An 18,024-nucleotide genomic window follows, 5' to 3' on the forward strand; every position below is an offset into this window, starting at 1 on the left:
AGTAGGCTATTTATTTTGCATTTGTTAAAGAAAACAAAATTAGCATAGCTAACCATGTATTATGTGTCTCTCAGTTTGCCCTGTCTCCCAAAAGAAATTCACTTAAATAATGTGTAGCCTCCCTGTTGAAGTGTCTTGGGGTCAGAGAATGAAAGGCACCATTTAAGTGGTGACAATTATTGTTATTATTCTGCCATGGATAAAGAGTAACAATTGCCTTTTAAAACTATTGTGGACAATTTCATTTTGCTCCCCCGTACCTCAGACACAGCGTTTGAGCTCTGCCCAGGAACCATGTTCTTAAAGTAAAACAACAGACTGGTGATGGATGGGAATAGAATTCCCTGAAGGTCACAGTGGTTGTCAATCATAAGCACCCAGGATGGTATGATTTTAGAGACAGCAAGAAAACCTCACTGTGCACCATGAGTGATCTTGTGTCTCAAGTTCCAAACTTTGAATTTCCTTAAAGCTTTCCTCACTGCAAAATACAAGTGCTTCCTTAGGTGGACAATCCTTTGAACTTTAGTTAGCACTTCTACATTGTTTTTATGAAAGTGAACTCCAGATATTCTCAGATACAGTGGCAAAGTGAGAGGTGGGACACACAGGAGAAATAAGGCACCAAAAAAGAAATTATAGGGAGCTTTGAGGTTGAAAATAATGCAGAAAAATTAAATAAAACAGCAGAAAGGATCAATTTTTGACTGGTCTTAATAATGTCATCATTGACATTGGAATCCTTAAGCAATGTGAACAAGAAATATTATAAAAAAATACCTTACCAGCCAGTCATCAAATACAAGGTTCTTAATTCTCTCCAGCATAGGATTTTTTTCTGCATCTGAGGCCACAATATCAAATAATCAATCACCCTTTCGGGTCAAATCTCTCTTTGAAATACATCGCACCCAAAAGCTCTGCTTTTCAGATGCACTGTTGTAATACGGTGACAGTTTGCTTATAATTTGGATATGCTGGAGCTGCACTGAGATTTCATGCCAGCGTTATCTTTCATTCTTGTCTATTTTGTCTAAGAAGTGTACTGCTATCTGACTTTTTGCATCAAAAAAGCTGACATACTCTGTGTACACAGAATCTTGAGGCTCCACCTTTCTTTGGGGTCAAATAAACCCAATTAGTGAATCTGTAGAGGCCTCATATAATGGTGGAGGAGGCAGGGTGTTGTTCAGTAACTTCATATTGACTCAGACTGCTGGGCTCCCAACAGGTGCCTCTCCTGCCTCTCTGGCTCGGTGTCACCTTTGCTCACTAGTCTAACACCCACCCATACTGCTTGTCTAGTTGGGTAATCCAGACTCCAGCCATTGCAGAACCATCTGGCTCCCATATCCACTTGAGTCTAGTTCTGTGTCTGGAATACAGAAAGTATTCAACAATATTGTATCAAGCACTACCTATTGAATAAGTTAATAAATTAGTGAGTATGTCTACAGAAGAGCTACTCGTATATTTAAAAGAAAAGAAATGACGAGAGGAACAGGTGTTCTGGGAGGTTCCTCAGAGCCTTGTATCTTAAAAGCTTGTTGCTCTGGTGATGCTATTTGAAGGTCATAGAACCATTCTGAGCAGGGGCTTAGTCTCTAAGGTGTTTTCTCAGGGAGGAAATCGCTATTCCTCAACCTTTTCTCAATTCTCCGCCATCCACTCACAGTGAACTGAGCACCTTTGCTTTCCATGACAATACCTGGCTTCACCAGGGCTCAGAAACAATGGGGTCAAGTGACCATGGACTGAATCCTCAGAGACTGTGAGCGGGAAGAGCCCTTTATTCTTATCAGTTATTTTTCTCAGGCATTTTGTCATTGCAACGGGAAGTAAAGGAATTTTCTTGACAGCAAGATCAGCAGCGAAACAATATCTGTCAGTAATGATCCAACTCATACTGTGTGGCAGTCATTGTCCTAAACACTTTAAATGAGGTATTCATCTAAAGAATAGCATAAGTGCAAAACTATTACTATACTTTATGAAGAATAGAGAAAGGTCCAATAATTTGCCCAAAGTCACATATGGGAAAAGGTAGAAATGAGGACTGGGCTCCTGAGCTGGTGCTCAGAGCTGTAACTTCATGAATTACTCATGAAACTGACAGGTGGGCGTGGCCAATGCTTTTAGGCACCGCTCTGCTTCTGTGAGTGTTTACATAGTAAAAAAGAACTGTTCCCCCTTGAACAGAAGGAAGTCAGAGGTCAGCCCTTGCTCTTCATCAACCATTGGTACCCATTTGACTCTGTTCAAGTTACTGAGAGTCTGACAAATCTCAATCTGCATTTCACCTAGAAAATTCTTTGAACGCTAACATAAATAAATAAAATAAATAAATGATATAAATAAGTAAATGTAGAATCATTCTTTATTAGAAGAAATAAATTTATATGAAAACAAGTGTTCTATGTGTTTAATTTTCCAGCTATATATTTAAAATTCTCTTAGAACTTCCGCTTCACGCTATCAATTTGAATATAACCACTATAGTGTTTATATCTATATTCTGTAGAAGGACGTGGCACAAAGGAGCTAATAGTGGTGCTCATGCATCTTCAGAAGAGTTTGATTTAACTTAACTAAATCTGTGGGAGAAAATTTAACAAGAATCATATTGTAAGGTAAAAATAGAGAATGCAAAGTTTCCTTAGCAGCAACAAGGAGTTGGGTGCAGGGTGATGCCCTCCAACGGATATGAAATGTTATTACTTTGTAAAGAAATAAAAGAATAATAAGTTTAGAAAATTAACTATCAAATTACATTTTTTTAAGAGGGGCACTTAAAATGTTGATGAACAAATATAAGATGATGACTCAGGGGCACTAAAAGTGGGAAGTGTGTGGATTCTACCAGATAGTAGAATAAGTACTGAGAATCCGGTTTATCACCCATTGTGATTAACAGCAGACTGCTGAAAAGGCAGATGTGATACTACCACAGTAAAACCAGCCTCTTAGAAAGATGCTTCCAATTAAATCATGGAAAATCAAAACAGGAAAATGTTGAGGGAAAACATCTTGAAGACCTTATTAATGGCACAGTCATAAGGAGGACTTTATTAGTTTTGAAACAGTGAACACCAAAGCTCGTGTGCAAAGCATGCCAAGTGACAGGCAAGCGTGTCTCCCTCCCAGCAAGTCTTCCTTTAAGATGAAAGTTTCCCATTTCGTTCCTGTTTACTTCAATACCAGGATCTTTTGGTTTGGTTAAATTTTAGTCATGGTACTTTGACATTTGATTTCATGCTTTAATTGATCTCTGTGTATGTATGTCTGCTCACTATTTGTTGCTATCTCCTGCCTGACACTTTGCGTTCTACCTATGTGAAGAATTCATCCAATCAGTTCAGACTCTTCCTTTACAGAATAATGCCATTTACGTGTTCACTTTTTGGTTATGCTTTTTATTTGATTCTGGTAAGTTTCTCATATATACGTTTGGCTTTATGACCAGCCAACTTTCTTATGACAGCTGCCATATTTTACTTTCTGCAGTTTTCAACCTCAAAGGTCCTCTAGTTCCTTTTTTTTTCAGTGTCTTAGTCTCCTTCTGCTTTCTTACTCCTCTGCCAAATTCTTTATCTGGAAAGTGTGACATGCATGAGTATAAAACAGATTTTCCTAGAAATTCTTTTTTTATATATTTGGGGTCTTGGTAGTAAGACAGAATATAGTTCAGACATATCAAAAGAGTTTTCTAGATCAAAATTAAATTTCACTTTGTAAAAATGGACTTTTAATCTCTTGATAGCTATTAAAATAAACTTTTCCCACATATATAATTAACAGTAACTGTCTTAGGTAATTTTTTAAATATTGCTGTGACAAAAGCAACTTAAAGGAGAAAGGTTTCTTTTATCTCACAGCCTGGTTCCAGTCCATCAGGTGGGAGTTTCCAGCAACAGAAGCCTGAGGCCACATGCATTCACAGCCAGGAAGTGGAGCATAATAAGCAAATATACTCAGATCGTTGTCTTCTTTTATAAAATCTGGACATCAAAGAATGGTTTCACCTGTACTGACTGGGTCATCCCACCTTATTTGGGCTAATCAAGACATCAAGGCAATCTCTCACTTACATGCCCAGAAGCCTATCTCCCAGGTGATTCTACATTTTATTGAGCTAAACTCCCTAGTATCCATAAAAAGAAACAAACAAATAAACAATCATCAACAACAACAAACTAAGGAGTTTTTTATGGTAGTACTAATATGTATTCATTTAGGACAAACATCCACTTTGCCACATCTGTTCTAAGGTGAGCTGAATGGAAATGTTCCCCAGAGGCTCAGCTATTTGAACACAAGGTCCCTATTTCTTGTTGTTGTCTGGGGAGATACTACAGCTTTTCAGGGAAGTATGCTGCTGAGGCAGACTTAGACAACTCATAGTCATCCCATATCTCCAGCTCACTCTCTCTGCTTCATGCTTGCAGTGGAAGATGGAATTTCTCAGCTTCCTTTTCCTGATGGTATGTATCCCTCCCACCAGGATGGATTCTCATGCCTGTGGAACTATAAACTAAAATAAAATTTTTCTTCTGTACATTACTTTTTGTCATGGTGTTGTATCACAGCAACAGAAACATAAGTAATAGATTCTCTTTGATTTGACAAAATCGAAAGACAACAATCCTTTGACCCACCCATATTTCTTTTATCTAATAACCCCACCCCATCAGCCAAATTACTTACCTATCATAAACTACATGGTTTAAAGCTTGTGCTATTTTCTCCTCAAACAGCAACACAAAACAGAGACAAAGTGTTCAAATATCTGAGTCTGTGAAAAATATTTCATTCAACTCACATTAAAGCAGATGTGGTGAAATTGACGTTTTTTTTTCTAAATGAGTATATATTAATATTCATATATATAAAAAAACCTTAGTTTTTATTGTTGTTTGTTTGTTTGTTTTAATGGTTGTTGGGAAATTGATCTCAATAAAAAGTAGAATAATGTGGAATGCAGGCTTCTGGACATGTCAGTGAGAGATTGTGTTGATTAGGCCAAGTGAGATGGAAATCTGAGTTCCCCTACCTTTCCACTCAGCAATATCTCACTTACATGGCTAATGTGATAGACCATTTTTTTCTACTGTACTTAGGACGCTGAAAATATCTAGAAAAACAATCTCTAGACCATCCATCAGTTGGTACCACTATATACATTTACAACTTACAATGATGTAGTCTCAGTGCCTTCATATATATATATATATATATATATATATATATATATATATGCCATATAACCCTAATTGTCCCTAGCATCTATGTTCCCCATCTGACTTCTTCACTATCTTGTACCTTCTCTGACTTTATTACCAAGTAAGCTTGCCTCCTGCTTCATAGATCTTAGCCTATTCCCCATCTACCTCGCTTCCATCACTCCCATTCATGCCTGCTTTTCTTAAATCACAAAGCATTAATACTTAACCTGGTAGAGGAGGTGCCATGAACATGAAGGTGATTTTTCCAGTGCAAGGCTTATCCATTGCTCTTTGCTGACTCCTAAGATTTCCCCAAATGCGAGAAACTTGACTGCATAATTTGTGATCGTGGAGGACTGAGATTGTGCTCTCCCCTGAATTAAAAAAAAATACAAAGAAGTATAGAAGAAAAGTTAATATGGTTTTTCACTTTTCATAGAGTTTATACCTTATGAGGAGACAAAGAAAAAGAAAGCATGTAAGTTTACTCAGTACAAATGTCATGAATAGGAATCTTCAACAAGGAAGATGAGAGAGACTCAGCAAAAAGGAATACTTTCTGCTGTTCTAGAGGGCCTGAGGTCAGTAAGCAGGACTTGCATCTGGTAGCTCACTAACTGTCTATAGCTCCACCTCTAGGGGATCTCATTTTTATTTTTGTAGGCTCTAAGGGCACTCAAACACACATGGCATACATTCCAACCCATCCTCCACAGATCTAAATATAAACCTTTTAAAATATCAAGGTCAAAGAAACAAACTGTATATTTCAGCTTAGATTTGTGAAGTGTGACAGTCATTTGGAGATGTAACTGCACAGAAGTGGGTGTGGTCTGACGATAGGAAATGGAGGGGAATTTAGCAAGACCTGTTCGTTCAGATTCTTCACTGTAGTTCTGTGTCTTCGCTATTTCCTCCCAGTATGAAGGGCCAGGCTTGAACAAGAGTTGTAGGATCTTTTCTAACAGAAAATTAAAGAACCAGTATGGCCTGCTGCAGGGAAGGAGGAAGGAAAAAAATCAAAGAGTACCTCTGTTGTTGTCTTCATTGCCAAGAGGCCATGTGCAGGGTAGCAAAGCCTAGAACTTGTTCAAGCATGGGTCTCTTTCCTCCTGCTGAAGACCTACTCCTATGCTTGAGATTTCAGCACCTGCTATTTGTTCTAAGATTATATTTCCTATTGCTTTCTACGTGTTTCATTTTCTCGTGATTTTCTTACTGTCTTAGTTGCTGTTCTATTGCTGTGAAAATATACCAAGGCAAAGGTAACTCTTATAAGAGAGAGCATTTAATTGGGGGTTGGCTTACAGTTTTATATACTTAGTCCAATATTGTCATGGCAGGGAGCATGGCAGGTATCCTAATCCTTTCAAATAGTGCTACTCCCTGGTGACTAAGCATTAAACGTGCAGCACTCCTACTCACCCACACCTGTACTTTCCTGTTGCATGTAGCTTTTGCTACCCTGCCTAAGCTCTGGAACTGACCATGTAACCAGTCCCTGCCAAGAGATTATAGGATCCATGGATGAAAAACAGACATACACAGTTGTTCAATTTCAACTTCCCTAATTGTTTTAATTGCTGGGCACTATTAATCTACCTCAGTTAGCATACCCTTCCCGGAACTCTCAGCTCAGCACCCTAAATCTGTATTCAATTTCAGTTGCTCAGCAACCTTCAGTCTCAGCTCAATATCCCCAACCTCCCACCTGTAGAAGTAGCCTGTGTCTTCTCCATCTGAGATGTCACATGGCTGGTCACTTTTTGTCTCTCTGAAGCTTGGCAGAAAACTGTCTTCTCCTCTGTGTCTGCTAGCTTACCTGCTGGGCTCCAGAAGTCCTGCCTATCCTTCCACCCAGCAAGTGGCCCGTGGCTTCTTTAGTGATAGATTAAGAGCCAATTGGGGAACAGGACCTTAGTATCAGCACCACCTCTACACTATACCTCTCCAGATTCTGCACCTCTCCTTCATGCTAACTTAGTTTAATCAGATGCAAATCTTCCTTCCAGCACTCAAACTTACTGTAGTCCACTCTGGAGGGCTTAGTTATACACGCTCTGACAAAAGATCACATCCAAAGACCTTGGTCTTTGGGATCCAGCTGGAATATGGACATGCCTTTAATCCAGGAGACAGAGACGAACAGATTTATGATTTCAAGGCCATCCTGGTATAAAGCAAGTATCAGGTAAAGAAAAGCTTAGGTTTAAGTGTGGTGTTAACACACTTTAATCCTAGCACTCAGGAGACAGAGGCATTCAGATCTCTGAGTTCTCGTGAGTACTGTTCAGTGTATTTGGTTCAGTGTATTTGGTTGAGTCAGTAAGTTGAGGAAGTGGAGTTAAGTTCATGGAATTCAAAGGCAGTTGTATCAGGAGAGTTTTACAGAGACAGGTAAAGAGAAAACAAGCTAGACACAGGTAAGACAGAATGAGCTAGAGAATGAGGAGCCAGAAGATTATAACAGATTGATAGAGTTAGTTTGAGGCCAAGAAAAGTAATCCAGTCAGAAGCTTAGTGAAACCAGCTTGAATCAGTCAGCTTGGACAAGAGTTAAAGCCAGAACAGCTATGTTGAACCAGCCAGCCAGAGTTCAGAAAGAGCTTATTTAGCAGTAAGTTTCAGAGGCTGAAAACATTTTATGCCTAGATAAGGATGTTTGGAGATCAGAAGTTTTCAGGGCTAGGCCTAGGTTAACAGACAGTGGCAGCAAGGTTCTAAGATGCCAATTACCTCTAGAGAATAAAAATTACATTTTCACTGTTGCCTGCAGATAACCAAGTCTACTGGTCATGCTTTGTCCCTTGTCTTCTTTTGACATCTTTAGTTGACATTGCACTATTTTCGTGGTTATGATTCTTTCTCTTTGCATGTTCTATAGGGATGCCACAAAAAGTTTATTGCCACTCACAAATCTCTTTTTAGTTTGTATACTTTGTGTAAATATCTGGCAATTTTATCATTTTTCATGCTTTGGAGTATTACTTAATCTAATAAATTCAGTGAATATTCCTCTCCCCTTTATGTATTTAACTACCTACCTGAAATATTTCCTTAGATGCCCTAAAATAACCATACTTGTTTCATATCTGAAATGAAACCCATTTCTGCCCACCCCTTGTATTTCACACCCTTCTCTTCTGTGAATGTAGTGATGGTGGTGTATCTGAGGACAACAGATCACTCCTCTGTTTAAACACTCTTTGACACGTTATCACCTGAAGGAAGACCTCTCCATTGGTGTAATGAGGGGCTTAGCTTTTCCTTATCCACCTTCTCATCCTCACTTCCAAACTCATCCAGCTTCACGGTTTAAGATTTAGAAATCCTGAACTATTTACCATTAAATAATCCATTACTATTTACCATTATTTACTATTTACTATTTACTGCCAGGGCAGTGGGTGAGCTTTTAAGCTTATTTGTGCTCCTTGGTGGATATTTTAGAAGTACACACTGAAGACTAGGTACTCATGCAGAAACAGCTGTTAAAACAATACTTCAGTATTTAGGTGCCTTACTGTTTTTGCATTCTGTTTTAATTTCATTGTATTTTCCGGGCAGGTAGTAGCAAAATAGAATTACTGGGTATGAATCATTGTCACTGTTTGCTGCTGACTGGGTTGAGTGAGTGATTTAAGGCAGCATCTGTGGTGCCCAACTGTGCAATAATTGAAGATCCCTAGAAAGCTGTGGCCACTGTGGGAACACGTTATACACTGGGCTGAAGCACCAAAGGATATCCAGATTCTGTTAGGTACAGGAACCTCAAAGTATTAGATTTCTAGCACATTCTCCAATTATTCTTGAGAATATCATGCAAGAATGGAAAGGAGACTGTCTTGGTTTAAGGTCACTGAAGAACTGTCCTGCACTGGGCTAATAGTTTTTGTGGATACACCTATAGCTGAATCATTTCCAAAGACTTGTGCAAGTGTGTAATTCCACAAGCCACATTATAGTAAATTCTCCCCAGGATAAATAAATTTTATGAACATTTGCTTTTCATTTTGTTGACAGAGAAACAAAGCTAGGCATTACATTGATCTACCTGGTCATAAACCTGGGCTGCTCTTCTTTCCCCCAAACATTTGTTTACCACTTATAGTCTTTTTATTATATGTGTGTGCACACGAAAGGTAGCTTTAGGTTATCTGTGGGAAAAGCATAAATTTGGATGTCAGAGGAGTCAGCTTGCTCCTTCTACATTAACATGTATTCTAAGGATCAAACTCAGATTTTGGAGTCTACAGCAAGTACCTCTAACCACAGAGGCATCTTGCTGGGCCCAGTAGTTATTTAGCAATCTTATTTAAATTATAGAGTTATCTTAATTCTCCAGCTGACATTTCTCCTTTTTGTAACATCTTATGTATATGTTATAGCTGCAGTGTTTTCTGAATATTTATGAGGGATCATTTGTTTTCTCTTAGTTTATTTTCTTCAGCAGGGGTTCAGCCCTCTTTCGTAGGTCATTTAATGCTTGCACTCCTGGATCGTTCTCTTTCCTATTACATAGTTCATTCAATGTCAAGTGTATTTTTATATAAGTAGAAGAACATGTGTGCACAAGCAGAGTTTATCCCCATCCTGTAAGTTAACTAGGGGCTCCTCATCTTGCAGGGAGGCCCAAAGGCAACAAAGTCAGCTTCTCCCACTTCAGAATTCTCACCAGACAAATGGCTTGTTTGTTTGTTTGTTTGTTTGTTTGTTTTGAAACAGACCCTGACTTTATTTTTAACTTGAAGAATAATGGCATGCCTTCTGGGGATTCTTTCTATATGACAGGCATGAAGGGAAGAGTTCCCAAGCTTGGCTGAAAAGATGTAGGTGGCACCTGAGTCCTGAGCACATCTGTGGAGCCTTTTTGTCTCAGCTCCTGCTATCAGTTCCTCGTGACTCAGAAGCCAGCTTGCCTCTGAAGTCCATCAAGGGAGCCACAGAGACCACTCTAGGCCACGTGAGGCCTTAACTACTTTTCCATTATAATCACCTGTGGCCTTCTTCCATTCACCTTCCCTTTTGCAAACATTGGTTGAAATTTCACAGTCTCGTTCTTGTTTTGATATTGTCCTGGATTTTTCCCTTAGAGCAATACTGTCTAAATAATTAGCTTCCCCCAACACAAAGCGAAGACTTTATATTTGAAATTCATCCGTATAAAACTTTTCTAAAATAAAGAAGTAATACATTAAAATTCATGCATGATATAGACACTGCCTTTTGTTTTGATTTATTTTGATTAAAATATAGTTTTAAATTTAATGTACACATCTCTGGTCTTTCCTATATTTCTATTGTATTACATTTAGAAAATTCTAGTTGTTTCTGGTCCTTGCTGTTGCATATTAAGGGTTCATTTGTATTGTATAGGATTTTTCAGTAATAAATATATGACCCATCAAAATTTTTGATATATAGAAAGTTCCCAAAAGAAAATACTTTTTGGTAAAAGATATTTTTCTAAACAAGAACATATGCAAATTAATTTATGAAAATGAGAAGGTAGACTGTCTTCATGGTGTGTTGGGACAATGAACTCCATCTTTCTCTCTCTCATCTTCTTTCTTATATTTCTGCTCCCATATTTCTGAATAGATTTAATTTAGGTACAGTAAATATATTATCTGGCATATACTGTAAAATGAATAATAAAATGGATCTGATATATCACTTACTAAATAATTATATTAAAAACTAATTATTATTGCTTTTATCCCCATTGGATTGAGAAACCTTTTAAAACATTAATCTGGTACACAGTCATCTTTCATATACCTGTGTAATTTTGTATCCAAACTCTATAATTTTAAATTATATGTTTATAGTTATATAAACTGATACTACTTTCTTGGCCCAGAATTTTAAAAATACTTTTAGTAGCAGATTATTGTAAAGGTGGTTGAAAAAAATTATAGTCTTTGGGGTGGGTTAAGATTTCTCAAGATTTTGGAATTCTGAGCCATTGATTTCATTTTGATTTTCTAATATGGGCCAATATTATTATGATAAATATATTAGCATAATTGTGATTCCATCAGTGTCTTTTTTTGGTTCTTTATTTTTTCCCCCTTTAGCTGTTTTGACACTTTTGGCTCTGTTACTTGGCTCTTTATGTCAGTTCCCATGTGAAGATTGGCCTCGGGTAGGCCAAAACCAGCTATGGAGCCAGTCCACAGGATTCTCGGGAAGAGAGAAATCATGGGCTGAAAACCAGGAAGATTATTTGATGAGGAGAGACTGAAAGTGCCAAAAGCCCTGGTAGATGCCAAGGGTGTAGGGGAAAAAAAGAGGCTTTAGTGCCAGGTAATCAAAGACAAAGGCAGAGATAAAGGGTCCAGTGAGAATTGGGTCAAAAGAGTAAGTAGCAGGCACAGAGGCAGGTATGTACACTGACCAGTCATGCAAATGGCCTTCAGCAATGACAAAAGAGAAACTAGTGAGGGAATGGCCTTGTCCTTGCTTGGCTGGGTCGATGTCACATAGCTGAGGTAGCTAATATAAAAGTTGAGAATTCTAAAGAAAACCCATTCCTTATAGATCAAATCAGAACCAGAGAGTTACAGGGCAGAGAAGCTCATGCCAGCCTGTCGGCAGTAAGTGCTTCCTCAAGGACCTTTAAAGTCCAAAGGTCATTCGTTTGTTTTTTTTATTTACCTTGGTTTACATGAATCCTTGCTTTGCTCAGTTCCCACGGATTCAAAGGTTTGTGCGGCATTACGTTTCCTTAAGAGACTTTTGACCAAGCAGGTGTCCAGGAGTAACATCCCTGTTGATGAGCTGCTGTTGCTTTTCTTGAGTCTCCACCACCACGGTGTGTGCTCAGCTAGTAACTGGCACTGTTTCCTGGTTTGCTGTAACTTAACTAGTCGATATACCAGGAAAGCCAGTCACCTCCACAAAACATGGTCAACCTTGGAACATTTCAGTTCTAATTCTATAGTTAATTTCAGAGTCATTTTACTGCTTTGCTGACCTGACAGCATTTGAATAATTTGTCTTTCAAAGAACTAGTAAACCTTCATTTCTTGCAGCAACTTTGAATAGATTTTTTTGTTTCTTACCACTTACTCTCAATTTATGTAATTTGAAAGCTAAATGTGAACTGTAAAACTCAATCAATTTGGTAGTATTCTTTTAATACCAATTTTTATATAATTAGCCCCCAAACTGTGCTGAATTACTAACAATTAATCCTATGCACTTTCCAGGACAACACTAATTTCACACTTAACAGCATTTAAAGGAAGGTGGGGTGGATTCCACAGGGAAAGCCCCTCCCTGAAGAGCTCAGCTTTGTTACACGGGAGGAAGTGCTTCTCAGTACATACACTACAGGGGCCTATGTTTCCCTAGCAAACATAAGCAGAATCACACACCCTTTAATTACAGTTTCCAGTGGGATGGCCAATCTTTTAAAACAGATTCTGAATTTTGTTTTCTCTTGACAATCTTCTTGAGTTAGTATATTTATCAATGCTACATACTTAATTGATCTACTGAGACTGACTGTGGGAAGCCCAACAATGACACCATAACAGGACAAAGAAAGAAAATAACAGTCCAAGGCAGAAAATTGTGGAAAACTTGTTACAGACAAATTCTCAGAAGAAATCAAGGAAAGCTTACTTGAATGTTGGCTCAGTGGGTAAGAATATTTGCTGTTCAAGTGGACAGACCTGGACTTAGATGTGCAGCACATTCATAAAAGGCTGCACAGGCCCACACAAGCCTTTAACTCTGGTGTTCTAGAGGAGAGGGGTGTGCAGGGACAAGAGGATTCCCTAGGACATGCTGCCAGCTGCTAGTCTAGCATTTAAGGTGAGCTTCTGGTTCTGTAAGAGACCAATTTCAACGGGCTAATGTGGGGAATGATAGGGCAGGGGACCCAACAGCCTCTTCTGTCCTCCGCATCTGTATGTGCACGCATCGTACATTTCCTCCCGAGCACAAAATAAAAATTGAATACAAACTGCATCAAGACATCTGGCATTAGACTGCATTTAGAGCACTTACGATGTAGCTTGGTGTTTTGGCATTTCTCGAATATCTGTAAGGCCCTGGGTTCAGCTTCCACTCCTCAAAGAGTCAGCTAAGGATATTAGTCCATATCTGATGCAAACATACACTGCTACATGGTTTTTCTAATGTAGGGCAGGCTAGCCTTGAACTCATAGAGATCTATCTGCTTGCCTTTGCATGTGCTGAAATACATAGATATATTGCCTGTCTGACAATAGCAATCCCCTAATGACAATCTACAGTCTATTATGTTACTGATTTGTATATGCCTAAGTACTTTCACCTGACATGTGGTGTTGGAAGATGATGTCGTCACATCTGAACCCTATGAAGGTAATTTTCATTTAAAATATTTTAAATTATCCTAATAATTCTAGGTTAAAGACTTTGAAAAAGTCAACATTTAAACTTTCACCTAGTGCCAAAAACTCCAGAACATTTGTTGATTTGTGTGCTCATCAAAAGGAGAAAGTAAGCCTTTATAATATGACAATATGAGTGTCAGAACTTTCTTACATAGTTGAAAATGATACCATGAATAATGGAGAGTGGCTAAAACTAAATAAAGTGTGCTGTTTCTCCCCTCCCCCCCACCACGCACACACACAGACACCATTAGGAGACCAGTAAGAGGCCACAAAGTTTATAGAATGTATAGAAACTGACATGTCATTCACATAATTATATGATGAATGACCCACTGAGATGAGTATGTGAAAATCAACATTTCCAAGCCTGGAGAGTTTATTAAAATGTATATTACTTAACAGGATGTTTGTAATAGTTGTCAAGTACTTCTATGGAAATTCATCATCAAATGAACTTTATCTTTTGTTCTTTGTTTTGTCTGATGCTGTGTGTAAGTTCTATTGTGTTTATAACACATCTTAAAGTACAATAGACACTCTCAGGCCTTTCCTCCTCTCCCTGAGAAAGCCTACATTTTATCTGTGGACTTAAACTTTACACCAGGAAAACAAGTCATACAAAAGAATACATTCCACTTATAAGTAGGACCTTTGAGAAAGAAACAACCCTCAAGTTTATGGTAATCTATAGGAAAAGGACCTGTGTGTTTAAGCTCCTCATTGTGGTATTTGTTAAATGAATATCTCGAGTGCCCCTGAGATGCAACTGGTGAGCTGGTGATAGACCTTGAGCCTCTCTACCTTCTATGCATTGCAGCATCTGTTTGTATAGCTTAGTAGTTCTGCAGCATCGAGTTTCAGCAGGGAAGCCATCCGCCTCCACTTATGTAGCAATATGATTTGAGTCCTAGTGTCTCCCAAAGCCTCCTGTGCTTTGTGAAGCCAATATTTAGAGAACTCTAGCAAACTAACACCTGCTAGATATAAATCACACGCAGGAATCTACAACTGGACAAGCTTGGAAAGAAATAATAGATCAAATCCATGAAGGACCTCACAATGAATTAAGAAAACCTTAAACTTAATCCTGTAGCCTGACAGTCGGCCGGCTGACGTATGGAGAGCCGTAACATGGGAATTAGACTGGATGCCAGATGGCTGCTAGGACTCAAATTAAGAGGGAGGAAAATGGAAACAAAACTGATGTTGATGATAAACACAGGTAGGGAGCCTGACAAGGAAAATGTAGTAACAAAATAACACTCAGGACTAACTAATATTTTATACCATATTCTCTTTCTTTTGTTTCTCTCAGCAAGCTTGACAGAAGGTAGTAATGTTTGACTAGTCACAGCCTAATACCAGATGCCAGTTTGAACAGGTGCAAAACCAAAGAACAGGATGCTACCATTTGGAACATCACCTCTTCTTCTTATGTATGTCCCTATATGCTTAGTGGGAGCTCACCTACTAGGTTTCTTATTGTTATTTCCTTGAGTAAGAGAAGTTCTACCTGACAACCACGTAGCATTGTCCTTTAGTAGATGGGAAGAAGTAAACAGAGAAATGACCAATTAGTTTTTCTAGGATGGCATGTTATAATTTCAACAGCCCACCATCATGGGATGATGTAACCGCTGGAGGAATAAGATCACCCTGGAAGAAATAAATTGTTCCCTGTATTATTGCACAATGGTAAAGCACTGCAGCATACTTCCACTGGAGAAAGATAGTGGCAATTGGCGTTGCCAATTATCAATGTTAAATGTATGATCAATTGGACAGGGGCACAACAAACAGGCAGCTTGTTCCACACAGTTGCTTGGTAAATTGGATGCAGGCAGACAGAGGAGCACAATCTCCCTCCTCCGTAGGTGGTCTCTATTTCATTAGGTTTCCAATTGATGTTGCTGCACAGTAATCCAAAAATGTGTGATGGGAACATCACTCTCATTTTTCATTAGCACTCCTTCACAAATGGACTGGAGGCAGGTACAAAACAAAGATTTCGCCAGGCTTACTTTTTATCCTTTTGGAGACTATTGAGTATCCAACATCACTGCTGGGAACTTAGTGTCTCTCATTTAGAGTCACTGTGGTGACTCATCACAGTTTGATATGATCAACTTCCTCAAGGATGCTGTGGAAATAGAGGGAGAGTGGCTAATCTTCAAAAGAAAGTGATTTAGAAAAAAAATCAGCTTGTATTTTATACTGAACAGTAACATGACCATACAAGCTATGTGGAAAAAGGAAACCAGAGATGCAGCCCGTTCTTTAGGGATTTCTATCAAAGATGTACAAAGCATGAAGCCTTTTTTTTTTTTTAGATATCCTACAGATGATTCCTACTGGATTCCTCATTTTCATTTAATAAATGATGGAATTGCATCTCTGGTTTCTCCAAAACAATACAATTCTTGGTACCAACCTAAGAGAGGAAAGCAGGACACATGACTTATGCTGTCATCATTATACATCATGCTCAGCCACAGTGCACAGTGTATGTGGTCGCAGCTAACTACACCATTCATTCATTCGTCTCTGTAAAGAATTACATCATGATATTACCTATGTACTCCCCAGTGTGTGGCCTCTGGAGAACATATTCAGCTTTGTTCTGTGTAGCAGTGGTTCGTTTGCTCATGGAAAGCACTGCACATGTCTATTAGATTTTCAGAGACAAGGGGCATCATTTCTGCTCCTTTTTCTGTCACCTAATGTCAGTATCTGTGTTCTTATTGGCTTGAGGCCTGCTGATTCCCATCTAGTGAAAGAGCCAGTAACATCCTACCTCATTTGTATTGGGAAAGCTTACCACCTCATAAAAGAAAACAACAACAAAAAAGGGGGACAACTTCAAGCTGCTCAGTCCTTTCGTGTGATTCCAGAACCATGGCTGCTACCTTCATGCCTGACAATGATACTCTGTCTGTAACAATGAGTTCTTCAGTTGCAGTGTGCATTAAGCTACTTTTCTGTTACTGTGATAAAACCCAATGACCAAAACAAGAATTAGGAGCTGCTTTTGGCTTACAGTTTCAGATGATAAGAGTGTATTATGGCAGGGAAGTATGTTAACAAGAGGCAGACTTGCTATCTAGAGCTGAAAGCTGATTGCTGATAACCCTGAGCACAAGGAGGATGCAGAGAGAGAAAAACTGAAGTCACAGGAGGCTTTACATTCTCAAAACCAGGCTCAGTAACAGACTTCCTCCAGTAAAATCATACCTCCTAAACCTCTTCAAACAGCTTTACCAACTAGGGACTAAGTGTTCAAATGTCAGAGTGAATCAATTCATAGCTCTTTCCAAAACAGAGGAAGAATCTGTGCTGGCTAGTTTTATGTCAACTTGGCATAAACTAGAGATGCTTGGGAAAAGATAACCTCATTGGGAAATGCCACCACTAAGTTGACCTGTGAGCAATCCTGTGGTGTATTTTCTCTATTAGTCATTGATATGGGAGGGCCAGCTTACTGTGAGTGGTGGCACCCCTGGAATGATGGTCCCAGGTTCTATAAGAAATCAGGCTGAGCAAGCCATGGGAAGCTACAGTAAGTAACAACCCCTTCATGACTTCTGCCTTCAGTTCTTGCCCTGACTTCCATTCATACCTGACTGACTGGGACAGAAAATAAACCCTTTCTCCATGAGTTGTTCTTCATCATGGCCTTTCAGCATAGGAATAGAAACCCTAAGACAGAAACCCATCTGGGCATAATCTCTGAAGCAATTCTGGCTGCATAGGACCCAAGCTTTTTCCTCTGCTCTTCTTGAATCTCATCTTAATCCCCTGTGTTTCCAGAAATTCCTTTGTCTAGTAAGTCGGGAAACAGTGTCACAGACGTCAGTTTTTACATAAACCTTGAATATTGAATCTTGTTTTCTTTCTTTGTTTCTCTGTTTGTTTATTTGCTTATTTGTTTGGTTTTTCCATCTTTCATTATGACTTACCCAGCTAGTTTAAAGATAATATAATAGATCTAGAATATTAATCCCAAGGAAAACAATAAACAATTCAAAAAATACTTTATTTTATATTTTATTTGTATTATATACAAGTATATAGAGTATATATTCACAGTTTTATGTATGCATGTATATATGTATATATATTGTATGCTTAATAACACATTCATGTTTACCTATGTTTATCTAATTAAGTTGTCAGGGCTTTCCAATGATTGTTGTACCTATCTTGTTATCATAAATTTAAGGAGAAAAGTCATACTATCCACTGTGGGTATGTTCATTTTATTTTAAGAGCATTCAATCGTCATCAAAAGACAAAATAATACTGCATTTCTCATAGTATGAACAGATGAGAAAAGTGCAATGACCCTTACACACATTAGGAAAGTATCTGTTGTTGTCACCACGATGAACCTGATGTACCAAACCCTGTGC

General features: G+C 38.5%; 1 non-coding gene across 1 annotated transcript; it reads left to right on the forward strand.

Annotated features, from left to right (window-relative positions):
- Positions 1-5,440: 5,440 nt before the first annotated feature.
- On the forward strand, positions 5,441-5,599 carry LOC114631012. Its single transcript, XR_003712893.1, has one exon. It is a non-coding gene; the product is annotated as a U1 spliceosomal RNA (small nuclear RNA).
- Positions 5,600-18,024: the final 12,425 nt, after the last annotated feature.

Source organism: Grammomys surdaster, unplaced genomic scaffold (assembly GCF_004785775.1).
Source record: "Grammomys surdaster isolate TR1022 unplaced genomic scaffold, NIH_TR_1.0 67, whole genome shotgun sequence".
NCBI lineage: Eukaryota > Metazoa > Chordata > Mammalia > Rodentia > Muridae > Grammomys > Grammomys surdaster.